The 27,970-nt window shown below is 35.7% G+C and overlaps 1 long non-coding RNA gene across 3 annotated transcripts; it reads right to left on the bottom strand.

Moving 5' to 3' along the window:
• Positions 1-346: 346 nt before the first annotated feature.
• On the bottom strand, positions 347-27,384 carry LOC145795241 (uncharacterized). 3 transcript variants are annotated; one of them, XR_014335832.1, is made up of 7 exons: positions 27,088-27,384; positions 18,427-18,504; positions 18,076-18,270; positions 1,589-1,716; positions 1,389-1,465; positions 1,118-1,179; positions 347-751 (listed from the first exon to the last, which is right to left on the bottom strand). It is a non-coding gene; the product is annotated as an uncharacterized LOC145795241 (long non-coding RNA). The 3 variants fall into 3 exon arrangements; XR_014335835.1 differs by lacking the exon at positions 1,389-1,465; XR_014335833.1 differs by lacking the exons at positions 1,118-1,179; positions 1,389-1,465.
• Between the last annotated feature and the right edge of the window lie 586 nt (positions 27,385-27,970).

The raw sequence follows: 27,970 nt of genomic DNA, 5'->3' as shown, positions 1-27,970 counted from the left end.
TGTTATACCCCTTCCCTTATCAAGGATATGATCCTTGTCTACACCAAGCCAAATGAAAGCTAGGTTGATTCATTTTACAGCCCTAGGCATGAACAACTTGTTACTAAAATTGCCAAACATGGCACATCATCCTCATTACACACACAAATCAAAGGAGATGGATTAAAAATTAGCCATTCAATGGAGAAGGACCAATGGCAACTACATTAGTTGCTAGAAGCCACTCATTATATTGCACATAATGCATCAGCAAGCTCAAATTTTCCTGCTAATTACATGGTCAAATAAGTATAATACCACAAACCCAAGGCGGAAAAAAAAGTCATAAATACTGCAAAAGGAGATTAAAAAAAAAATAGTAATAATTCAGGCAGGTTTAAAAACAATAACTTCAGCCTTAATACCCATCAATTACAATATATCAATACCTCATTCATCACATCACAATCTGGTCATTTTCATCTAAACCAGGTGTAAAAAATGTCCCACCAAAACACTACATGTGACCTTTATACAGCAGCAAAAGATTATTTCAAAGCCCAAATATTAAAAAAAAAAATAATACAACAATGTACAAAAATATTTAAATAATTGGTGGAGAAGGTGTACAAAAATTAACCATGAGACGAAGGGTTGAAAAGATAATAAAATAAAGGAAATATCTTATCCCACTACTGCTCCTTCATATTCCATGAACATGCTACACCATTGTCCCCTTCTCTTACAACCTTTGTCTGGCCATCTCTTGTTCCTGATCAACAGACCATCAAAATTTATTATTATTTATATGTAAAACAATTTTTCTACAACCTCTTTGACCACCAAACATCCTCAAATTATGGACACAGTTAACATCCGTCAAATTATATTTTCCATGTTTCATCAACTATTTTCTCTTGACATACAAGTAATAACAAATTAATATAAATACAACGTAAATTTGATACAAAATTTACAAATACAGTTCAAATCAAAGAGACTAGTCTTCCTTAACACAAAATATATGTCCACCCAACTACTGTGGCATCATCTATCAAACATCAGAATGTTCTTAGACAACAAAACTGTTATAAAATTAATGAAATGTTTCTTGCTATGCACATAAGTAGGATCGAACCTGGAACCTATAAAGCCTCTAGCCCTGGTAATTCTTCCAATTTCAATCCTCCAACCCTCTTCCTAGTACATACAACGGGATACAACATGTATATTAGGCAAAGCTTACAAGTTATAGAGGCTCTGCCAGCGAACTATTTTCGTGGTTTACTAGCAATAAAAACGCTATATGCCACATCACTCAGACTATAGAGTAACTCAAAAACCATAACACAATGAACATCCAGGTATTAAAAAAAATGAATTTGAAAGAAAGAAAAAATAAAGAATACCTGAAGTATAAGGTAACTACTACCCAAGGATGATGATTTAGTTTTCAATAAGCGTTTAATGGCAACATGCATATAGCCTATGTTACAACAAATAATTAGTTTGACGCTCTTTATATAAGCAATTGATCAATGTTCTACCTACTACACTTGTAATAAAAAATTTGAGAAGCAAAGGACTCAAGCTCGGACGAGTTAGTAACCTTATCCTGATGTATTGTCCAAATACGCACAACTCCATCAGAACATGCAGTCACAATATCACCATTTTCCAAGAATTTGACATCCCAAACACAACCAGGATGCTCTCTACTTTGGACACAAACTCCATCTGCAACACAAAACCATTTCTCAGGTAAAAAAACAACATTAAATGAATAAATCTGAAGATTTAAAATGAGAAAAGAAAAACATAACACGAATGCTAGTAACCAGTGATTATTTCAAACACACAGTTTTCGTTTTCGAAGTATTACTATATTAAAAGATGAAAGGAGCTGCTCACTTCAAATAAATTTGTGGTTACAAACTTAATTCTCGTAACCAGTGATCAATATAATAATAAAAAACATAGTTTCAGGTACTCCATCTGCTATAGAAGAAGTGTACAACTATAATACAAAAAGAAGGGAGCTGCTACCTCCTTATGCGTCTTATTCTTCACCAAAAAATTGCTTTTCATTCTATCCGAACCTTTTGAAGGAATAACTATATAACAACTACCTCATATTTGCCCGCCATTATGTTAGGGACACTGATTGTGGCCGCCTCCTCTACATCATCTTTTGACTTCTTTACAAGTATAACATGAGCTCATTCTACACACACACACACACACACATATGTTACATGGTTAGTCTACCTTTAACCCTTCACTAGCCACAATGCCTGCTATGCCCTATGTACTTTAAACTCCAATTATAACCTTAAGCTTAATTTCATTGACCCTCGGGCTAATTCCTAATTGTAGTAATCTCATGCCCACATACACACACATCTATTACATACATTATATACATATAGATACACTAGACTGCACACCACATGCCCTTGGTACCTACTTATGCCCGTAGATGTTACTTCTTTATGAAACTGGCAAATCTAAAGAAGTTTATATTTGTCAATTTCCTTCAAGAATTACAGTCAAAATTGATTGAATTGAAATTATAGAGACCAAATTATAGAGACCCAATTATCAGAGAGCAAGACCATAGATAAAAAAATAAATTAATATCTTTATGGGCCTTTATTAATTATCATGTAACGATCCATAATTTTTCCCTCTGCTTGAGCGAGGGAGTTGACGCTCAAGCTGACTTGAGAGGTTTCCATCATTTTTTCAGATGGCCTAAAATTCTGAGAGTTGTGAATCTCCGCTCGAGCGTGGGAGTGGTCGCTCGAGCGGACAGCTTTGTTGGTCTGCGCGCGCTCGAGCGTGGGAAGCGACGCTCGAGCGTGGAAAGTGAGATTGCCCTTGACATTTTTATTAGTGTATTTGGAACTTCCTTATTTTATTTTGGGGTATTGATTCAGGTGGTAACATGATGGTAAAGTAAGATTGCACCGAAAACTTTAATTCGAATAATTTGCTTACGATCAACCGTCACTCTTTTGCCCTTTTCTTTTTCCACACTTTGAATTTGGATGTGAGACTAGAACCATTGGAAAGCTTATTTCCGAGGCTTCAATTTGGACACAAGAATGACCTAAAACGAAGTCCAGATGAGAGAGTCATACCCGTTTGAAGTTTGGAATCTATGCTAGAAGCAGGTACGCTCGAGCGAGAAAAGCGACGCTCGAGCGGACTGCGCGAATTCAGCAAGTTTAAAAGCACATTTCTGGATCATTCTTCACATTTTTCATCTACTCTCTTCATCCCTCTCACCTAGGTCCGAAAACCCTAGGTCTTTGACCTCAAATGCCTTTCATTTCCCGTAGGATTGATCAAGATCTTCCACCAAAAAGTGAAAAAGGCTTGAAGCTCAACATTTTTAACCAATTAGAATTCGGATTCGCGAAGGATTCTTCTCAAAGCTTGCTTTTCTTGCTTGATTCTTGAGGTAGGGGTCCTAGTTCTTCTTCAATACTTCCATAAATAGATAGATTTATGGTATTTTGATTATATATATACAAAACCTACATTTTTTAGCATATAGTGTGCACCTTGAGATTTGAGGATTTAGGGTTTGGAAATGTTGGGGTTCAATTGATGGGTTAATACGGTGGATTATGAATCTTGGGTGTATAATCAAGAGGGAAATTGGAATTAAAAATATCGGTTTAAGAAGTTTGATTTTTTGTTGAAAATCTTAATTTTTCTTGAAAACTCTAAGTTGATTCATTATGATAATTAATGATTTTGTCCAAATTGAAAGTAGAATCATGAAATTGAGGCATTGAATTATATATATACAAATTTAATTGAATTTTGGAAGTGTTTGAAAATTATGTTAAAAAAATTAGCGAATGAGCCTTTGTTTTGGGCATTGTAAATCATGTTATAATATGAAATGTTTTGGGAAAAAAGATGTATTAATGATATGGATGACATAAACTTGGTTATGGAATGTTGAAATGGAATTAAAGAATTTATCTTGAATTATGCTGAATTGTAAATAGTATTCTTGAAAAGTTGTGTTGACTTATGTTGAATTAAGTTGTGTTGAATAATGTTGAATTGAATGGTGTTGAACTATGATGAATTGTGTTTGAATCATGTGAATTGTGTTGAGTTTGAGTTGTGTTGTGTTCGGTGTATGGAGTTTGAGTTGTGTCATGCTGCGTTGTGTTGAGTTTGAGTTGTGCTGTGTTCGACGTGTGGAGTTTGGGTTGAGTTGTGTTGGGTGGTGTTGTGTTGGTACCCGCAAGGGGAGTTGAAAAAATGGTTTTAAAAATTGAGAAAAAGGTTTTGGGGGGCCCACGTCCCGCCGTATAGTAGCCGGCAAATGTCGGGGTGATTTTGGATTAAAGGTGCCCAATTGCCCTGTCTAGGCTTATTGCTAGACGAATGTAGGAAAGTGTTTTTGGGTGTCCACACAATCCTGCCGTATTGTAGCCGGCAAAAGTGAAGAAACAGATGGTTTTTGAAAATGTTTTGGGTGCTCCCATCCCGCCGTATAGTAGCCGGCAAATGTGGGGATGATTTTCAAAAGTTGAAAAATGGTTTTGGAAAAATAAGATTTTTGGAAGAAAATGTATTTTGAGAAAAAAGTTTTTTTGGGAGTTCACTTCCCGCCGTATAGTAGCCGGTGAAAGGTGAAAAGTGTTATGGATTGAGTGCCCGCTATCCCACCGTAGTAAGTCGGCAAAAGGTGGATTGTATTGATATATGTGTTAAGTTGATGATGCTTTTTTTGTGACTTATGACGAATCTGTGATATTGTAAATTGATGTGTATATCAATACAAAGAGGAATGTTAAATATAGGAAATTAAATGAAAAATATTTTGGAATAAGTTAATGAATATAAAATGATGTGGTTCCTTAAACATAAATGCTTTAAAACGGATTTATGGTTTTCTAATCAAAAGGAACAGTTTTGATGGTTGAAGGTTTTCCATAAATGTTCACATGAATTTTGAGAAAAAAGATACTCTATGTATGGTATTTTGAAATTAGAAAACGTCACCTACTATATGGTATCATCCTGCATGCATGATCATTTCTATCTATGTGTTAGTTATTGATTTGTAACTATGAGATTCCTATTGGGCATTCGTGCTCACCCCTATTGTTTTTATCTTTTTACAGGAAGAAAGTGTGGATTCTATGATTGAAGAATTAAGAAGTCTATGTGTCTTTTGTACGTAATTTCATTGTAGATATAATGGATCTTGTATTTGTATTTTATTTATTTGTAGCTTCTCAGTAAGAGATTGACATGTAATGTTATCATTGTAGTATTCACTGAGAGAGAGAGAGAGAGAGAACATGTATCATTGTATTTCTATCACTCAAAGGTAATGGATGTTTGTAAAAAAAAAAAAAAAAAAAAGGGACCTAAATTAAAGGCTTTGGTAAAGATTTCGAGTAATTAAAATTTGGGGCGTGACATATCAGCTAGCCACAAAACAACCTAAGACTACCTAATCCAAACATCTGTTCACCAACACAGCATATCAGCATATCATCAAGCATCTGTTCGACATTCATACCAAAACAAAACAGCACAGTAACAGCAGCCCAAACAAGGGATGACCAGAGATGATTATAGGAATTTAGAGTTGAAGATAGAGTGTTTTGTAAAGTAGTTTAATCAGAAGAATTAGCTGAGACCACCATATTGATTTTCAAAGTGGTGAAGTAGCAGGATATCAGGAATATATGTATAGGAAATCTTAGAGAAAACAAAATGAAATTCTAGCACTCTTTCTTTTTGCTCACCCAACTCTTTTTTTATATGATGGATCAAGTTTTACTAACAAATTAAAAAAGAAAAAAAAAAAAAAAGAAGATATCTGCAACTTATATCCATGATGACAATATTCGAAGATTCAAGCCCCAATATGCCACCACCCAGTCTAGCAGCAATTTACATCAGATGATCTGATCTAAAATAATGCATCAAACAAAAAAACTAAAAGATTTATAGATTGAACCAGAAGTTGTAACGGAACAACATCATGGTGTGGAATTGTTTTATGGATTTAAATTATAAAAAAAATCACAAAAATTTAGCGGAGGAACCATTTGGACTGTCGGGGAATAAATCATAGGCCAAATAAACATAGATGGAAAACAATTGAGAGAATGTCAAAATGTAACACAAGAAAGAAAGAGCTGCAATGCAAAGGTGTGTGACTTCTTCTTCATCCCCTTCAAAAATCCCTTTCACACACTACTACAAAAATAATTAAAGATCACACTTTGACAAAAAAAAAGATCTCACTTTTATTAGAAGTGTGATAAAAAAAATTATATTGATATTTTAATCACACTTAATTTGATTGAGTGTGATAATATTTATTTTTTATGTCACTTTTCAATTAAGTGTGATTATATATATATTTTTCAATCACACCTTCTAATTAAAAGTGTGATTATATATACACTACTACTTTTTAATCACACTTTTTAAACAAAGTGTGATTATATATATATTTTTTAATCACACATTCTAATTAAAGTGTGATTGTTTATATATTTTTTAATCACACATTTTAATTAAAGTGTGATTATATATACACAATTACTTTTTAATCACACTTTTTAAACAAGTGTGATTATATATATATTTTTTAATCACACATTCTAATTAAAGTGTGATTATTTATATATTTTTTAATCACACCTTTTTAATTAAAGTGTGATTGTATATACACTACTACTTTTTAATCACACTTTTTAAGTAAGTGTGATTATATATATATTTTTTAATCACACATTATAATTAAAGTGTGATTATTTATATATTTTTTAATCACACCTTTTAATTAAAGTGTGATTATATATACACTACTACTTTTTAATCACACTTTTTAAACAAGTGTGATTATTTATATATTTTTTAATCACACCTTTTTAATTAAAGTGTGATTGTATATATACTACTACTTTTTAATCACACTTTTTAAGTAAATGTGATTATATATATATTTTTTAATCACACATTCTAATTAAAGTGTGATTATTTATATATTTTTTAATCACATTTTTTTAATTAAAGTGTGATTATATATACACTACTACTTTTTAATTACACTTTTTAAGTAACACTACAAGAAAAGTGGGCTTATGAGACGGAACTTTTTGCGACGGCACATTTGCCGTCGAAAAAAATGTGACCTTTTGAGACGGCACAATTTGCCGTCGCAAAAAATGTGACCTTTTGAGATGGCACAATTTGTCGTTGTAAAAAATACGACTTTTTGAGACGGCACGACTTGCCGTCTCGGAAAAAAAAAATGTGACTTTTTGAGACGGTACAACTTGCCGTCGCGAAAAATATGCCTTTTTGAGACGGCACAACTTGTCGTTGCAAAAAAATGTGACTTTTTGAGACTTCATATATATAGTTACAAAATGGTTTAAATAAATGCAATGGTATTTTTCTATCATAAAAAAAAAAATTGAAAAAAACGACGTCGTCTTACTCTTTTGATATAACATTTCTCTTTTCATTAATTTTTTCATCTTCCTGTCTCTCTGTCTCTATCTCTGTCTCTCTTCTCTTTCTCTCTCTCACTCATCACTCTTCTCTGTCTGTCTGTCTCTCTCTCTCTCTTTCTCTCTGTGTCTCTGTCTCTCTTCTCTTTCTCTTTCTCTCTCTCACGCATCACTCTTCTCTGTCTGTCTCTCTTTCTTTATGTCTCTGTCTTTATCTCTCTTCTCTTTCTGTCTCTCACTCATCACTCTTCTCTGTCTGTCTGTCTCTCTTTCTCTCAGTGTCTCTCGCTCATCTCTCTTCTTTCTCTGTCTCTCTCTCGTTTATCTCTTTTTGCTATTCTCTCTCTCTCTGTCCATCTCTCGAGCATCTTTTGTTTTTCTTTTTTTTTTGTCTCTCTCTCTATCTCTCTGTCTCTCTCGTTTTTCTCTCTTCTCTCTCTCTCTCTCTCTCTCTCTCTCTCTCTTTTTTCTATGTCTCTCTCTCTCGTTAATCTCTTTTCGCTTTTTTTCTCTCTCTTTTTGTTAATCTCTTGTTCATCTCTTGTTTCTCTCTCTTTTTCTGTCTCACTCTCTCTCTATCTTTTTCTCTCTTTGTCTATCTTTATCTCTTTCTCTCTCTGTCTCTCACTCATCACTCTTCTCTTTCTCTGTCTACCTGTCTATTTGTTTGTCTGTCTGTCTCTCTCTCCCTCACTGTGTTCGCCTTGCTCACTTTCTCCCTCATCTCTTCTCTATTTATTGAGCTCCCTCTCGATTTATCGATCCAACCATGTTGGGGACCCCCAGTGGACGGTGACCCCCAGCACCCCCACCTCCACGTGGGGGGCTATGAGAGCAAAAGTGAAAATAAATAAATAAATAAATTTTTTTGAACCAATCAGAAAACAGTAGGGGTGGTGGGGGTCACTCCCACTGGGAGTCTAGGGCATTTTTCTTATCGATCCACTACAAGAAAATGCACTTTTAACAACCATTTTGTCTCTTTCTCGCTTATCACTTTGTCTCTATCTCTCTATCTTTCTTCTCTATCTGTCTCTCACTCATCTCTCCCTCTCACCACCCATCTCCTCTACCACATTTACCACTATTGCAAATGCCATTCCACTACCACCACTACTACCACTGTTGCCACTCCACCTCTATGATTACCATTACTACCATCATCGCCACCACTCCCATACCACCACTACCACTACTACCACTACTACTACCATTACCTCTCCTCCACCACTGCCACTCCATCTCCTCTGTCTGTCTCTCCCTTTCTCTATGTGTCTCTGTCTCTCTTCTCTCTCTCACTCATCACTCTTCTCTGTCTGTCTGTCTCTCTCATTCTCTCTGTGTCTCTGTCTCTCTTTTCTTTCTCTCTCTCACTCATCACTTTTCTTTGTCTATCTGCCTCTCTGTTTTTCTCTGTATCTCTCGTCCATCTCTCTTCTCTCTATCTCTTTCATCTATCTTCTCTCTCTGTCTCTTTTCTCTCTCGCTCTCTTATTCATCTATTTCTGTCTCTCTCTCGTTTATCTCTTTTCGCTCTTTCTCTCTCTCTATATATCTTTTCACCTATTTTTCATCTTTCTTTCTTTCTTTTCTTTCTCTCTCTCACTCATCACTCTTCTCTCCCTATCTGTCTATTTGTCTCTCTCTCTCCCTCTCTCTCTCCCCTATTGTGTTCGCGTTGCTCACTATTTCCCTTCTGTCTTCTCTATTTACTGAGCTTCCTCTCAATTTATCGATCCACTACAAGAAAATACACTTTTAGCACCACTTTGTCTCTCTCTCGCTCACCACTCTCTCTCTCTCTCTCTCCTCTATCTGTCTCCCACTTATCTCTCTCTCTCACCACCCATCTTCTCTACCACCTTCACTACTACTGCAAACGCCATTTCACTACCACCACTACTACCACAGTCGCCACTTCACCACTACGACTACCAGTACAATATTTTTCATTAAAATATTACCCCCACTTCTACCAAATAAAAAATAATAATAATTTTTTTTTATTAAAAAAAATGAAACAAATAAATTTTCAAGCTTAATTAGTAACCAAAATAAAATAATTTTTTTAAAAAAAATTTATTTTAACAAAAAATAATTTTTTTTTTGCGACGACAACCCCTATCGCAAAAAATAAATAAATTAAACAGTGTTATTTTATTGTTTAATTTTTTTTTTTTAAAAAAAAGATTTTGATTTCCCCCCCTCATTTTTTTCCATTCCCGCTCCGCCGCCCGCCCAAAACCAAAAAACCCTAGTCTCTTCTTACCCCTCCCTCTCTATCGATCGATCGACATGTGGAGATGAAGTTTGAGAGGCCGAGTAAGATCCAGACGATCAGTTTGCCTATGATTCTGACCCCTTCGGCAGCGGCGAGATTTCAACCTGGAAACAGTGCTCTCTCTTCGGCGGCGAGACTGCTTGGGCGGCGGCGACGATGGAAGGGTTTCGTTCTCTTCTCTTCGATCAAAAAAAGTATCAGTTCGATTCTTGAGGTATGTTCGGATTCTACCCTTCTCTCTCTCTCTCTCTCTCTCTCTCTCTCTCTCTCACACACACACACACACACATTCACTCCATATTTGTTCGATTATTTGGTGTTTTTAATTGCAATTTCGATTATGGGTTTGTAGAATTTTGATCGATGGATTAATGTTATGGGTTGTTGGATCTATTTGAGTGTTGGGTTTGTTTGGGTGTCAACATTGAGACTCTGGTTCATCAACTGTTTCAAATGCTGCAACAGAGCCTAATCGAACCTTCATGAAAATGAAATTAATGGTTACAAATCTATGTTTATACAAAGAAGGTTTGATATATATATATATATATATATATAATAGAATATACCTTTCGGACGAATCCCAAGCCTGTGGAAATGGCCATGGATGAGTCGGTTCTTTAACATCCCATGAGAATCCAGGCATCTTTTTTATCAAAAGAATTCCTGAATATTGATTTGTTTTCTCAATTTATTGGCTAATTTGTTGGCATTTCGTAGAGTAGTTTTCATTAGGATTTGAGCTTGTGTTGTTTTTGGTGATGTCTTCAGTCATTTTCATTTGGAAAATATATTTTCTTTTCTTTCTGACAATTTGTTAATTTTCTTGTATGGCCACTTTTCTCATCTATGGTCATTGATACTGTTTTTTCCTTTTTGCTCATATGTTTAGCTAATCATATTGTTGCATCATATCTGTTTTCTACAAATTGTCTCTGTAGTTGCTCACATGGACTAGGTAAGCCAATGAAAATTTTTGCACACACTAAGGAAAGAATGAAGAAAATTGTTATGTTATGTCTTGGTTATGTTTTATTTTATTTCATTTCTAACTATTATTTGTAATGTATTAATGATATGATTATGATGTGATGGTTCATTTCTGGTCAATCCAACGGTTGAACCATGGACCCTTTACGTGGTTTCTTCTCGGGTTTATTAAACATCCATATTTTAACATCAGATAAAATAGACCATTGATTTGGAGAGACTAACACCAGGATACTTATAAGCACTCTCACATGAAATTTTTATAATTGAAAGGGAAAATAGACAATTGTATACCAAATTATGGATTTTGGAGTTGATAATCTCATTTGAGATGCAATTATCTTGTAGGCTTTATGATAGTTTGGCATTACAATTGATGATAGCTGTTATTGCGCCATGCTTAATCTTCATTTCCAACAATCTGTTGGAGCTATAGAGGGTACTGTTTTCCTAAAATTGTTTTACACCTTTAGAGAGACCTTTTGTAGTAGTAAGATGAGATATAGATATAGATTTATGGCGTTTCCTTTTCAGTGTCACCGTTTGATTTATTAATTACTTTTTGCTTGACTCAAAATTTTCTTGGTTAGGTTGGATCATGGTTACTTATCAAAAGAAAGAGTTGGATCACTGTTTATCTTTTTCGTTTGTTATTTCAATCATGTACTTTTCAGCCTAGTAACATTTTAATTTTAAATATGAAAAGAAAAATAAGAAAGAGAATTAAATTATGAATCTTTGAAGAAAGGGGCTTTTAAAAATGGTTGTTTTTTGGAGACAATATCAATATAATCCCACTAGGTTATGGGCTTATCTCAAAACATCTAAGGAAGTGAAAAACCAGAAGGATAATTGATGGCTTGATGCTTGTTAACAAATTGCGAATAATGATTTGTAGGCACATTGGAGAGCATGCAACTGTTTTTGGCTTTTTCTTAGATATTGGTATGGCTTTTTGTGCATGCGCTGACTGATATAATGCAGGGACTTGCCAGTCCTTGGCTGCTGGGGGCATAGGTCATAGTTAAACAACTAACTTAATGTGGTGATACTGGATGGTGGAGTTCCTGTACCTTTTCTAATCGTGTGCACTCAATTATGACCTTAAGAGTCGCATATAATTGTTTTCAGTTTGTAAGTTGATTGATTCTTTTGTGGATAAGCAGTTATGTGAAGCTTCCCGAACCTTTATGTCTGTCTCATGGTTTGGTCAAGAGATTTTAAACCATTTGTTAATTTTAGCATATGGGATACATTCCAACTTGATGAGAATATATATATATGTATATATATATATGGATCACAAGTTTAAAAATTGTCAAAATGATCTAAATCATTGTAAAATCAATATTATAGCAGGATCGCAATGCTGGGTAATTGCTCATTCCTATCTAATAAATTTCAAGACTTGGTGAGTAGCAACAACCCAAATAAAGTAGAAGGGGATCAATCTTTTGTTGAAGTTTTGTTTAGTTTTGGGACCATGATTCATTTTGTTCAATGAAGGCTTTGCCTTAAAGATTGTAAGCCCATAGGACATTTGTTATGATTTTCTCTAACTTTTTGAACTATGAAAACTCAACATGTAATTGATGACTCTCAACTTGTAGTTCAATGAGAAATAGAATCTTTAGAACTAATCTTGAAATCACTGTTTGTTATCATATATATATCTTTCATGTTGAATATTGTTATGTTTTTAAATAATTTGGGGGCGTTACAAGTTTTCTCCTCATTTCATAGAGGTTTTCTCCTCCTTACATAGAGGTTTATTTTTCTCCTTATGTGTATCCTCTTTGCATAGAGGTTCTCTTTATTTATTTCAGAATCTATTTTGTACTTCAATATAATTTAATTAACGATTTATTATCGAATATGTAATATATTAAGTCTAATACTTTTTCATCCAAAAATTAATAATTTTGATGTGCTAGGCAATAAGAAACTTTAGATAACATGACCAATTTCAATAATGTGACAAGTGTCATATTAATAAGTTAAAAAAATAAATAAATTAATAAATTAAATTAAATTAAAGGATTTATTAGTTTGTATGACACTATTCTACTCAAAACAACACATGTCACGATTCTCAATGATCGTTTAGCAACTTGGCTTTTAAATTAAAAGAGTCAAAAATTAAATACAAAATAAAAATAAAAATTAAACGGTCACTGAAAAGAGTAAAAAAATATATCTTTAAAAATTAAGTCAAGCTCGTCAACTACTCATGTTTTTCCATACAAATAAAAAAATTATTCTCAAATACATTAATTTTTTTTTTTCACCGTTTAAAAAATTACTAAAACAATCAAATCTCATATGACCCTCACAATTTTTATAAACATTTATAAAAAAATACTGCATCGAATTCTCTTCTATTTTTTTTCTTGAGCAGTCATGTCATTTGTTTTGTGGATAAATTACACTTAGACCCCCTAAAGTTTGAAATTCATACATATCAGTTCCTGACGTTTGAAAATTTTCACTAACTCCCCTATCGTTCTAATTATTTAGACGGAATGAAAATATTGGATTCAGACACTCTCTCTTTTCTTATTTTGCTTTACTTCCTTTATTTTTCCCTTTTTCTTTCCTTTCCTTTACTATTTTTAAATTTTTTTTAATGTAATTTCCTCTATTTTTCTAATAGGAGTTGTTACCTTTTATATAAGCAGGTGATTTGTGAAATGTGACTATTAACCACATGGGTGAGAATATAATTTTCAGAACGTCAGGGCGTGGGATATAATTGGACCAAACCTTAGGGAGTGTTAGTGTAATTTACCTCTTTTTTTTTTTTTTTTGTTATGTTGGGTATCCTTGGCTAGCTTTTGGGCATCAGACTAAATACTTATAGCTCAAACAAGCATTTCAAAACAAGTTTCCTTGTGATCCGTGCCCTTAAAGGTTTTATATTGGTTGGAAGAATTGAACCTAAGATCTAGAGGAATAGACCGCTAAGCCTAGGTCTCAAGCCAATAGGCTAAGCCATTGAGGTTGAGCATTCATGTCATTGCTGATGCTGCGACTTTTTGGCAATTTATTAGTTTTAAGTTTCACTTCACCAGTGTGAAAGATATTGTTTAATTGTCTTGGTTGGGTTAGTCTGTTCTCTATTGTCATTGCATGATTTGATATTTTGTGCGTGCACCACAGATTTTTACAGACACACCATCATGCTTAAATCTGAGATGTGGTTATCTTGTTAGTAAATATATGCACATGCACTTCTCTTGATTTGATATGGACTTCACTGACATTTAGAACCTGGAGTAATTGGAATTGATTGATATTTACTTCCATTTTGGGGAATCCTTTTTATTTTTAATCCTCCAGGATTTATCATTTCATGGTAATTTGATGACCAATATATTTACATTGCGCCATTTAATTTATCATGATTTTTTTTTGATTGTTTAAAAGTCTCTGTGGTTGAGGTATTCACAGGTTTAGTCTTCTACGGTAGGAGATGAATATTTAAAGTGTATTATCATATGGAATTTCAGTAGGTTGGTTGTTACAGTACAATTTTGTTGTTGATGGAAACTTGAGGGTCCAATTGTCTTCTAATTTTGATTGTGATATCATTAAGCGACTTTTTCTTATCTTCTAACTGATTGATCTTTGAAATATAAAGGACGATGTTAAGTATATATACATATATGTATTTATATAGACATTGTAACTTTCATTGGCATCTAATGTAGGTGCGTTTGATTGGGTATTGCGTAGAGGGCTCTCTTTTTCTAGTCTATGAATTTATCGAGAATGGCAATTTAGATTGAAGGCATTGTACGACAAATTTAATTCTAGAATTGAATATAAGACTCACCTTGTTTTTGTCTCATTGTTAAATTGTGAACAAATAATATTTCTATGTACTCTCAGCCTCAATTCATCATATTTACAAGTAGAAAGAGAACTTGTAATTTAAGTTGCCAATGATTGAGGAAAACATTGTTGGTAGAGCTAGCTATCTTCTGCTCTTCATGTTTATGCAATCTATAATTATTTTGTTTGTCAGGTATTTGTGCTAAATTTAATTGAATTACTTGATGCAGGTTTTGGTTGTAGGTGGTGGTGATGGTGGAGTTCTTAGGGAAATCTTTCGCCACAATACTATTATATAATTCTGAATGCCATAATTAAGTGATTCCATAGTTAAGCTTGAAGTTGCTCTTAAGGTAATTGAAACTCTTGTTGCAAATCACTGATCTGCCATAGAGATAGGTCATTGACATAGTTTTATTTTGATTATTTTAAGCTAAACTAACACATTTAAGTGCATTAAATTTTCAAGTCAAGTTTGATATATGTTTTTACAGATTTTGTTGAGGGAATAGTTGATATGATCGAGCGGTTGATGTTGGGAGCCAAAGATTATGTTGCTCTTCTTCTTCTTCTTCTTTTTTTTTTTTTTTTTTTTTTTGAAGACTTGAATTTTTTAGTACAGTGTATTTAAAGATGATTAATGGATAATGTCTATTATAAATTTAATTAATTTGTTAATTTTGTTATTTTTCATTTACAAAAAATTGTTTGGTGCTTGTAATTGATTTTTTTGTTGTAGCAAACCCATATATGATTTTTTTTAATAAATAATTATTTGCGACAGTAAAACAATGGTCGCTAAAAGTGTTTTTTTTAATTTTTTTTTTTTTTTTGCGACGGCAAAATAGCTGTCGCAAAAAGTCTTTTGCGACCCCATGTGTAGTCGCATAGGCCGTCGCAAAAAGTCTTTTGCGACTGTATTTTTATTATTTGCGACGGCATGTGACGGTCGCAAAAAGTATTTTTTTTAGTAGTGAATGTTATTAATCACACTTAAAAGATGTGATGTAAATATTTTTAATCACACTTAAAAGGTGTGATCGAAATGTTATTAATCACACTTAAAAAGTGTGATTAAAAATGACCATTTTTAATCACACTTCCAAAGATCACACTTAAAAGGTGTGATCTAAATACTTTTAATCACACTTAAAAGATGTGATCAAAATATTTTTAATCACACTTAAAAGGTGTGATTTAAATATTTTTAATCACACTTAAAAAGTGTGATTAAAAATGACCACTTTTAATCACACTCCCAAAGATCACACTTTAATAAAACTTAAAAGGTGAGATTAAATTACATACATCACACAAAAAAAGTGTGATCTTTATCTGTTTTTGTAGTAGTGACAGCTCCCACTTTTGATTAAGACCTGTTTGTTTAAGTATTGATTAGAATAAAAAATTGTCAAACCCACTCCCGTTGCTTCTAAGACAAGGATAGGGACTTCACGAGACCACCTAAAGCTCTAAGCCTAGTCCTTGCACTTTACTGATCTGTTGCAGACCCTTTTGGGAGGGGTTGTTTTGATGGTGTTGAAATAATGCTCCAAAGCAAACCATTATTTAAAAAATAAAATAAAATAATAAATTTTACTATTTTAACTAATAAAAATCAGAGTTCGATGAAATGGTTTACTAATCCATCATTGGTATTAGGGTTCTTCTGTCATCTATTGTATATATCGTCCATACCCTAAACAAATTCAATGGCGTAACTAAGAATTTCATTCAGCTAGTTATCATCAATGTCATTGTATTAGATTTTTTATTTCTACAACAAAATCAACTTTCATATGATGCATTGTAATTTTATATATTCTCTATAAACAAAAGTAATTCAAACTCGTCAAATCACATGAAAAACAAAAATTTTAGACACCACTTTAGCATATTTCCGCATGGGTTAAAAATAATAATAATAAATTTATCTAGTGTCATCAATTGACACCACTCTCTTAAACATGGCTCCAACATTGTCAAAGGTAATATTTCCAACACTGATTGATAGACTAAAGAAATTCCCAACTAATTAAATCCCTTACAAGAATGATCTCCACTGTAGCTAAATAGCTAAACAGCATAAAAGCATCTTCCATGTTCATAAGCGGATTTTCTACAGATAAGATGAAAAAAGTAGACTTGAACAAGTCATTCAAAATCCCTTCTATAACATACCAACCTGTCATTTTCCTATTCAAATTACAATAATCACCTTGTTATCATTATTAAATAGGCAGAATCTTCCAATCATTTTTAAGACCTTGATTGCAACAGACCAGCAACATGCATTAAAGGCCCATACAGATTATAAATAAGGGTGTGGTCTCACAAAACTCAACCCTTAGACACTCCCAACTCAGAATTGAATGGCAGGTAAAGATTATAAACCTGTACAACAAAGATTATCAATGAGGGTACTCACTTCACTCAACTCTCTCTTTGTATTAAATTCTTTCTTAGTTTCTTGTTTTCTTTTCTTGGTTTTCTTGTTTTGAATGATTTTCAGCTCTCTTTCCAATTCTTAGTACAACATGAGCAACACCGCAAGACCAATAATGAAAGTCACTTTTCATTTGGCTTATGACAGAGATTAAGCAAATCCCAATCTCCTTGTTAATTTCTCCGATCCAATTTTGTGTATGTAAAAGAACTGTATAATTAATAATGAAAAAGGTGTTCTGTGTGATTTTTAAGCTCAACATCTACTTATCTTTTTCCATTTCAATCTCTCTCTTTTTTACCCTCTTTGTGAAGTTATTGTTTTTCCATAGTTTTTATTCATTAAGAAATCAATGGATGTGATAAACCCTTTTCTTGGTAATTTTTGCTAATTATGATAAAATTGTTATTACTTGAATTCTAACAAAATACAAACTTGAATGCTAAATAAAAATGGGTTCTAAGGGTAGGATAAGGCATGCCAAATCTGAATGTCAACCATATTTATGTAACTACCAGCAGGTTTAGGAGGTCAGATCAGTAAAACAATTGAAGGACACAAGGGCTATATGGCTGTAGCCATATCCACAACATGGGCAGTTGGCTAAAGCATTACAAGTCAAGGTAGAGCTGCAGCCAAGGCCACAGCCATGGCCACAGCCATGGCCACAGCTCAGAACAACAGAATAGCTGCAGCAATTGCAGCCACAGTTCAGTCCAACAGAGCAATTGCATCAGATTGCAAATACATTCAAGTTCATCTCTGATTTTCTTTAATTTTAACATGATGAGCAAGTGTAAAGCAACAGCCATCAATCTTTCAATTGAATTGAATGAAATCACAAGCTTTAATAACATATGGCTTTAACCAATGAAACCAAAAAGAAAAATAGTAAGTAAAACTTGTAGGAAAATATAGACCAGTTTAAGCATTCTTAAGGAGAACTGTGTCCATGTGCATTTGTTTTTACATAAAGCTGCCTATATGTGTTTCAAGGTGAACTTTCAGCATGTGTGCAAAACTAGAAATCATACCTTCTACAAGCTATCACCACTGCCAAATGGAGAGTTCAAAGGAGAACTTCTTTGAGTGTATGTTCGGGGACTATTAGCTTCTGATGGAATACCATCACTCCTTGATTCTGTTCTCCACTTCTGTTGATGGCCATGCCAAATTAATGCTTTTAAACCAATAAACCATTGCTTAGCTTCATCTTTATCCTTACAAATCTAGAATGAAAGTCAATTACCAAATTACAAATAGAATAAAATATATATCTATTTGGAAACAACTCTAAAATAGCATGAGAGAATTGGTATTTTAGGAAGATCGTTGCAGCAACTGAAAATTAAGAAGGAAATGGATATGTCAAATGAGATGCTTACCAAATCCAGTGAACTGTCGTTATATATAAGAGACAAGGACTGGTACTCCTCAGGCCGTGGACACCTTTGAAAGATCGGCTGAAAAATATTACGTGATGAAATGAAATTTTAGGGCCTTAATTGAGTCAGTCCATATCAGGAAGAATTTATGTTTTATTAGAAGTGCTGAAAAGTTTGCATATAGCTACTCACATGACCATTGTAAACAAACTTAATGAAAAGATTGTTGCACACAACAATTGTTTGACTTCTACATAAGTTAGCATTATTCTGGATCTTAAATCAGCTTTTAGATTAGCCTCAGCAAATGAATGGTTTATAAATTGACAAACTGGAAAGTGTTGGGAGATACAACTCTACAAGCAAAATAGAGGTCATGCATGTAGCAACTTCATCTTCAGGACGAAAAATTTTGCATACCACAATATAAAGGACAAGTATTCTGAAACAATGTTTATCAAATGACTACTTTATGGTGGTCAGTGTTTTCTTTTACACCGATTAACAATAAAGAAACAAGGATAATGTTTGAGAGCTCGAATTTGGCCCCCCCTAATCCCCAAAACGACGTCGTTTTGGGGATTTTTTTTTTTTTCTTTCTTTCTCCATTTTCGACTCTGAAACAGGGAGAGGGAGAGAAGCAGAGGGGAGGGGAAGAGAGAGAGAGAGAGAGAGACAGAAGACGATCGTCGATCGCCGATGCCCAGTCGCCGATTGTCGCCCAGCCGCCGGTCGTCGTCGCAGCCCAGCCCCGCCGTCGCAACCCAGCCCCGCCGTCGCAGTCCCCTCCTTCCTCCTCCTCCTCCTCCTCCTCCTCCTCCTCCCTCCTTCCTCCTCCTCTTCTCCTTCTCTGCTTCTGAAAGGCCCCCTCCAGTCCCCTCCTTCCTCCTCCTCCTCCTCCCCCTCCCTCAAGAAACAAATGGCTATTTCATGGTAAAAGCTCAGGATGTCAAGCTTGAGAACAGGTTTGAGCCAAGGGAAGCCACTTCATGTGAATAAAACCAGAAAGTAGGTTTGTACCCTGTCTACCAACTCAGCCTCAAGGAGAGAAACCCAAATGCAAATATCAATCAGTTCTCTTTTTCTTTCTTTTTTGATAGGTAGATATCAACAAATACTCCTTAAGCTTATATTCATTATACCGCATAATTTATTTTTCAATAGCAGTGAATACCAAGTGCCCCAGTTAATTTATTTTTCAATAGCGGTAAATACCAAATGCCTTGTCTTCTATGAAGTTCCCTTAATTACATTATGAACTACCCTGAATTTCCTATGTTTTGATATTTCACAAGAATTGCCTCCTAATACTACTCAGCAAGGAAACTTCTATTTTAGATTCCTTTTTAAGTCAACAAAACTCATGCAGTCCCAGTTCGTTTTAATATACTTCATGTCCAAGTTAAGATTGAATCTATGTCAATGCAAAGTAAAATAATCCAAATTGAAGGTCAAAATCAAAATAGACCGTTGTACACAAAGGGAAGATTAGTTTGTTTTTTGGTTTTTTAAGTTCGTAGAAAAACTGTCCATTTGAGATTTTTACCCCACTTTGTATTCTAAACCATTGTTAGACATGTTATATAATCTCATAAAAGAGTGAATTGCCTTGTTGGATATTGCCATGGAATAAAATTCAATAACAATCAGAAAATGAGATGAACACAATCAAATGTGTCAAGAAAGCATACATCACAAGTATTCAACCATAGCTATAAAAGTCTTTTTTTGACGATTAGCTCTTCTCAAAGAAAGCCTGTTTAGTTAAGTTTGACAAACAAGGATAGATTAGGTGGCTGGAATTTAAGGTATAGAAGGGAGAGCTCTTCAAGATGGATGTGTTCAAACTAATCAAGATGGATGAATACAATCCTTGTCAGTCAAATAGTTCTAGGATGCATGTTATCCTTAATGAAATTTTGAAACATATCTGCTAAAGAGGAATCATAAATCATGTCAAACACAAATAGGAATCATAAATCAAATATATTTTCTAAAAGCATTACAAGAACCAATCAAACAAGCTAATGGGCAGTTCCAATATCATATAAAAATAAAATAAAATCAAATTGTTCATCTGTTAGAAATCAAATGAATATACTCTAAAAGATTGAAATGTGTATAAATAGAAATTGCTATTGTAATTGGTAAGACCTTCAATTTGGTTTTAATTGGTTCCAAAAGTTGAATTTTTTTTATATTTTATTTTCATGTATATATATATATATATTCAGTGAACTTTTTTAGTATTTTTAAACAAGTTTTTTACTTTTTAGATGCATCTAAAAAGTGTTTCTAGATTAGGCATATTTAAAAAAAATACAAAATAAAAAATAAAAATAAAAATTCAGTACATTTATAAATTCCTGTGTATTTATTAATTTTTTAAATCTATTTTTTCACAATTATTTCATTTTTTAGGTGCATCTAAAAAGTAAGAAACTTAAAAATACTAAAAAAATTTGCTAAACCAAAAACATATGAAAAACCAAAAAATTTAATTTTCAAAAAATGATAGAAAACCAAATCTTTTTGTTCAAAATGCCCCTAATTTCATCAATCAATTTAGCCAATATTAATTTTGAGTATTAAAATGAAATGACACGAAGCACCCCTACATTGGGATCAATGGAGAAACTTACAGAAAACACAAGAATTTCCGAAATGACACAAAAGAATATGAAATAAATAATCACAATGAAACATTTGTTTAACCAATTTAGGAGTTTATTCTAAACTGTAAAGAATATCACAGATTTTTAAACTAAGATTGAATTAGCCAAAATTGCCATTAGACTGTTAGGATCAAACACACCTAGAAAAATTATCACACACACAGAGAACACAATATTTACGTGGTTCGGCCCAATGCCTACATCCACGGACAGAAATAAGAATTTTCACTAAAATGGAGCAAAATACAAAAATACAGAGGAGGAGATAAAACTCACTCAACTCACAGCTCTCACTCTCCAATTTCTGATATATGTCTCCAACCCCTCCTCACTCATCTCAATTTATAACCAAGAGAGGAGAAGTAGGTGAAGTGATAGCCATAATTGGCCAAGGTGGTGCCACCCTCACTATCTTCCTTTAGTGAGTTGGTGTTGGCCTCCACCAGCTTCTTTTACCACATGGTGCCACCCACACCATGTGGATGGTGGGCTCCTTACCATGTGGGTAGTGGATGGAGCCAACAATTCTCCCCCTCCACGCCCACTTGGACAACTGACTTCTCACTTGAAGTCCATCCCGATCAGATGCTTGCAAACTTCCAGTTTGTCTCTGGTGACACCCTTGGTCATCATGTCAGAAGGATTCTTATCTGTGTGGATCTTTATCAGTTCCAATAACTGCTTGTCCATCACTTCGCGTATCCAATGATACCGAACATCAATGTGCTTTGTGCGAGAATGGTACATCGAATTGTTGCTCAGGTCTATGGCACTCTGACTATCACAGTGTACCGTGAACTTTTCCTGCTTTAATCCCAACTCTTGGAGAAACCATTTCAACCACAACATTTCTTTCCCGGCTTCCGCTGCGGCAATATACTCTGCCTCAGTTGTGGATAAAGCAACACACTTCTGCAGCTTGGATTGCCAAGACACAGCTCCCCCTGCGAAGGTGAACAGTAATCCTGATGTAGATTTCCTACCATCAAGATCGCCTGCCATATCTGAATCAGTATAGCCTTCCAAGACTGGTTTAGCATCTCTAAAGCACAAACACATTTTTGCTGTACCCTTAAGGTACCTCAAAATCCACTTGACTGCTTCCCAATGCTCTTTTCCTGGATTGGAAAGGAATCTGCTTACAATTCCAACCGCATGAGCAATATCTGGTCGGGTGGACACCATTGCATACATCAAACTCCCTACAGCGGATGAGTAGGGAATCGCCTCCATCTCTTGTCTTTCCTTCGTAGAGGAGGGACAAGAGTTCTTGCTCAGCTTGAAATGATTAGCCAGCGGAGTACTGACTGGCTTGGCATCTTTCATGTTGAACTTCTCAATCACTCGTTCAACGTACTTCTCCTGTGACAGCCACAACTTCTTGGCTTTCCTGTCACGCACAATATTCATGCCCAAAATTTGCTGTGCAGGGCCTAGGTCCTTCATGTCAAAGGACTGTAATAACTCCTTCTTCAGTGATCTGATTGTTGTGGCATCTTGTCCAACGATCAACATGTCATCAACATAGAGCAGAAGTATAATAAAGTTTCCACCGGGAAATGTCCTGACATAAACACACTGGTCTGCAGCAGTTCTCTTGTACTCATGACCTACCATGAATGAGTCAAACTTCTTGTACCACTGTCTCGGCGCTTGTTTGAGGCCGTAGAGACTCTTCTTTAATCTGCAGACTAAGTTTTCTTTCCCTTTGACTTCAAAACCTTCTGGCTGCTCCATGTAAATTTCTTCCTTCAGATCACCATGGAGAAATGCTGTCTTCACAACCATTTGTTCAAGTTCCAAATTCAAACTAGCTGCTAGTCCCAAAACTACTCGAATGGATGTCATTTTCACAACTGGCGAGAAGATTTCATCAAAATCAATACCTTTCTTCTGCCCAAAACCTTTGACAACCAATCGAGCCTTATACTTGACTAGCTTTCCGCTGCCATCTTTCTTCAACTTGAACACCCATTTGTTCTGCAATGCTTTTCGACCCTGGGGAAGTTTCACCAAATCATAAGTCTGATTCTTCTGCAAGGATTGCATCTCTTCTTGCATAGCTTGCTGCCAGCTACTCTTCTCCTTATGATTTTGAGCTTCTTGAAAACTTTCTGGCTCCCCCTCATCGGTAAGCAAAATATACTCAGAAGCAAGGTATTTGGTTGACGGCTTAAACTCTCTTGTTGATCTTCGCAACTGTGGAACAACAGTCTCTGGCGGAGGGGGTTGTGGCTCCTCCTGCTCAATACCCTCTGCTTCTGGATCTTCTTCTTCTGAAAATCCATCATGCAACTCTACATCATTGACTGCATGCTGCGGTAACTCTTCTTCATCAGTGGCATGCTGTGATGGTGCAGGGTTTGGAATAATTTCTGAAACATCATCAACTTTGGGTTTGGCTGGTTGCCCAAAGTCTTCGAAGGTCTGGCCTTCTTGAAACACCACATCTCGGCTTCGAATGACCTTTTTGTGTTTCGGATCCCACAATCTGTATCCAAATTCTTCATCTCCATAGCCAATAAAGATGCATGGAGTGGCTTTGTCATCCAGCTTCTGTCTGTGCTCCTTGGATACATGTGCAAATGCTTTGCACCCAAACACTCTCAAGTGAGAGTAAGAGATCTCCCTTCTACTTTTTCTGGAATCTGAAAATTCAGTGGAACTGATGGCGATTTGTTGATCAAATAGCAAGCAACACGAACAGCTTCTCCCCAAAATGGCTTTGGTAGCTTTGCCATTTTGAGCATACATCTGACCTTCTCTACAATGGTTCGGTTCATTCTCTCGGCTACACCATTGTGTTGTGGGGTTCCAGGAACAGTCTTCTCATGCCGGATGCCGTGAGTAGTACAGTAGGCTTTAAATTCCTTTGACGTGTACTCGTCTCCATTGTCTATTCGGAGACATTTCAGCTTCTTTCCAGTCTCCCTTTCTACCATAGCATGGAATGTCTGAAAATGCTGGAACACCTCAGCTTTGGTCTTTAAGACATAAACCCATACCTTCCGTGATGCATCATCAATGAACGTCAAAAAGTATTTTCTACCACCCAAAGATTCCACTTCAATGGGACCGCAAACATCAGAGTATACTCTGCTCAACAACTCTGATTGTCTTCTGGATAATGAATGGAAAGCGACTCTATGATGCTTCCCAAACAAGCAGTTGTCACAAGGATTTAATTTTGCATCTTTGGCAAAGGGAATAAGTGACTTCTTTGCCAAAATCTGTAACCCTTTCTCACTCATGTGACCCAGCCTTTTGTGCCACAAATTTGGTGACGCCTCATCTTCTGCTGCGTTGAGGCTATTTGAATTCACCTCCACATGAGTCTTGTATAGTGTGCCAATTGCCTGTCCTTTGGCTACTACGAGAGATCCCTTTTTCAACTTCCATATGCCTTTGCCAAAGTAGTTCTCATAGCCTTGTCGATCTAAGGCTATCCCTGAAATAAGATTCAGGCGTAAATTGGGAACATGTCTGACATCTTTCAACACCATCGTGCACCCAACTTTGGTTTTGATATGAACATCACCAATTCTCACAATTTTTGAAAAACTGGAGTTACCCATTTTCACTGTACCAAAATCTCCAGCTTGGTACGTACTGAAGAACTCCTTCTGGGATGTAGCGTGGTAGGAAGCTGCTGTATCTACCACCCACTCGGTGTCGTTGTCTGACATATGGAGGCATTCTTCTTCTTCAACAGAGAATAATGCAATATCCTCTGAGATAGTAACTGCAGTGGTCCCATCTTCGGTCTTTGGCTGTCTATTGCCTTGTTGTTGTTCTCCCTTCAAGGCATAGCAATACTTCTTTATGTGACCCTCCTGGCCACAATGGTAACATTTGAACTTTGGCTGGCTCGTACCTTCTATGGATTTCCCTCTGTCTTGAGATTTTCCTCTGCTGTGTCCTCTACTTTTGCTTCTTCCCCTGCCCCTACCTCTACCTCTGCTTTTATTTTCTGTGACGAGGGCATGGGATTGATCTCCACCCATTTCTTTCTTTCTTGCCTCTTCACTAAATAAAGCATCTGTAACCATGCTCATGGTCAGTTTCCCTTCTGGGGCAGAGTTGCTGAGGGACACCACCAATGTCTCCCAACTGTCTGGCAAAGAACTGAGCAGCAATAGGGCCTGCATCTCATCATCTAATTCCATTTTGACAGTTGTTAGTTGGTTCACCAAATTTTGAAACTCACTGGTGTGTTCAGCAACAGAGATACCGCCTTTCAACTTCAAATTCACAAGTCTTCTCATCAGGAGGGCTTTGTTCCGAGCAGTCTTCGACTGGTACATGCCTTCTAACTTTGTCCAGAGAGCATAGGCATCAGTCTCCTGGGCGACATGGTGGAAGACACTGTGATCAATCCATTGTCTGATCTGGCCAATGGTCTTTCGGTTCTTCCGCTTCCAGTCTTCGTTTTTTTCCGTTGGTGGTTTAACTCCATTAAGTTCAATGGGGTCAAACAAATCTCGGCAATACAAGACATCTTCCATTCTGGGCTTCCAAATGGCATAATTGGAAGCATTTAACTTTATCATGGAACCTGAAGTCGACGTTGATTCCTCCATCATACAAAAAAGATCTTTGGCTGAAAAACAAGTTTTGCTGTAGAGTCCGGACTGGTCAAATTAGCTGGAAAAACACTTCGGATTGTCAAAAGAAAGACGGAAAATTTTTGAAAGCTTATTTGCAAAATCTGACCGTACGGATGTGTCAGAAATATTCCAAATAGTTGGAAAGCACTATTGGATCACCCAAATCGGACCTCAAATGGCTTAAATCAAGCCAAAACAATTTTAACGGTTAAGATCGGCAGAATCTGGTGCGCCTGCGAAGCACCAGATTATTCCTCCGGTTCTGCTGACGTCAGGGGCTTAGTCAGCGGCTTGGTCAACTCGGCTCCGGCTCGGCTTGGTGCGCACACGTGCGGCACGTGTCTGCGTCTCACCTCACGCGTCTTCTTCCTCTGAAAGCGCGTGCTGCATGTGGGTCACGTGGTCGCGCGTGGGAACGGCGTCACAGGCGCGTGTGGCGCGTGTGTGGCCGTCCGATCTCCGTTTTCGACGTGGTTTTCGCCTCTGTGATCGTCTTGTCGAGGGCTTTAAGCTGGTGTGATCAAAAGTGGATTTCGACCACTTTGATTTCTGGGCATTTCCGAAAAATGCACTCTGTTTTTCCGAAAGAGACTCAACTTGGCTCTGATACCACTTTGTTAGGATCAAACACACCCAGAAAAATTATCACACACACACAGAGAACACAATATTTATGTGGTTCGGCCCAATGCCTACATCCACGGACAGAAATAAGAATTTTCACTAAAATGGAGCAAAATACAAAAATACAGAGGAGGAGATAAAACTCACTCAACTCACAGCTCTCACTCTCCAATTTCTGATATATGTCTCCAACCCCTCCTCACTCATCTCAATTTATAACCAAGAGAGGAGGAGTAGGTGAAGTGATTGCCATAATTGGCCAGGGTGGTGCCACCCTCACTATCTTCCTTTAGTGAGTTGGTGTTGGCCTCTACCAGCTTCTTTTACCACATGGTGCCACCCACACCATGTGGATGGTGGACTCCTTACCATGTGGGTAGTGGATGGAGCCAACATAGACATTACAACTCAAAGTTGACATTTCATTTCAAAAACCTTAACGCTGTATTTGGTTGAAAATTTGGAAAGGGATTTGGAAATGAGGGAGAAAAGAAAACCCTAAAAATGAAAGAAAATGTTATGCGATTTAAAGATGATGTTACCTGAATGAAAGATGAAACAAAAACCCCAAAAATGTAGATAGATATAGGTGTATGTATGCATGTATAGAGAGAAGAGGAGAGGAGAAAAACAGAGAAGGGAAGGGATAAGGGGTATATAAAAATATATATATACATATACCGAGAGAGAGAGAGAGAGAGAGAGAGACGAAACAAGGGTTTTAGGAAGAAGGAAGAGAAGAAAGAATGCCTTACCAACGTGTGGCTTTGAAGAACCTCGAAAGGGCCTACGCAAATAGAATAGATAAACAATTAGAAATTGAAGCCAAGTCCAAGTCGAAATAGTCGAAGCAGATTACAAATTGATTCAATGGAAAGCGTGATTGCTTTGTTGAGGAAGGAAGCGGACTGCGTCAATGGACTGCCATGCGTCTCGATCTCCACCGATTCAATTGATTGAAGAACCCTTTCCCCTTCACCTACGTCTTTCTTGTCTCTCTCTTCTTAGAAACTAGTGTTTTTTTTTTTTTTTTTTTTGAATTGCATCAGTCTGTTTGATAATAAAAAAATAAATTAAATATATGTTTTTTTTTAGTGGCGCTAGGGTTTTGGCGCCTAAAATATTTTGGGCATACCATTGACGACACACGTGGTAAGCTATAAAAAGTGACTTACCTTTAACAACTGGCGTACGTATGTCGTATATAATTGATATATTAATGACATACCATATGTATGTCATAAAAAGTTTATTATTTACGATTAAATTTGTAAGACATAAAAAAATTATCATTTTTACCATTAACAACTTGCGCAATAGACACGCCATGGTTAGTATATTATTTACGACATGTAAAAAAAGCAAGTCGTAAAAGTGAGAAATTGCGGCTTGCATTCATTGTATGCCATTGATGTGGTGCTGTAAAAAATTAATTTTGTTGTAGTAAGACAACATCCATAGATCAAGACTAAAATATGTTCAACAAAGTTGGTAGTTTGGTCGCAATTCTATAACTAGTCTTCTAAGAAGACTAGGAACATCGCGTTAAAAGCATAGATCTTCAGAAAATAGTGCAGTTATACAAAACTCATACCGAGACTCTATATCCAACAAAGAACTTAATACTCAACAAAAAAT

Source organism: Camellia sinensis, chromosome 7 (assembly GCF_055761805.1).
Source record: "Camellia sinensis isolate YWXY chromosome 7, ASM5576180v1, whole genome shotgun sequence".
In the NCBI taxonomy this organism is placed as follows: domain Eukaryota; kingdom Viridiplantae; phylum Streptophyta; class Magnoliopsida; order Ericales; family Theaceae; genus Camellia; species Camellia sinensis.
This window is presented reverse-complemented; position numbering and strand designations above follow the sequence as displayed.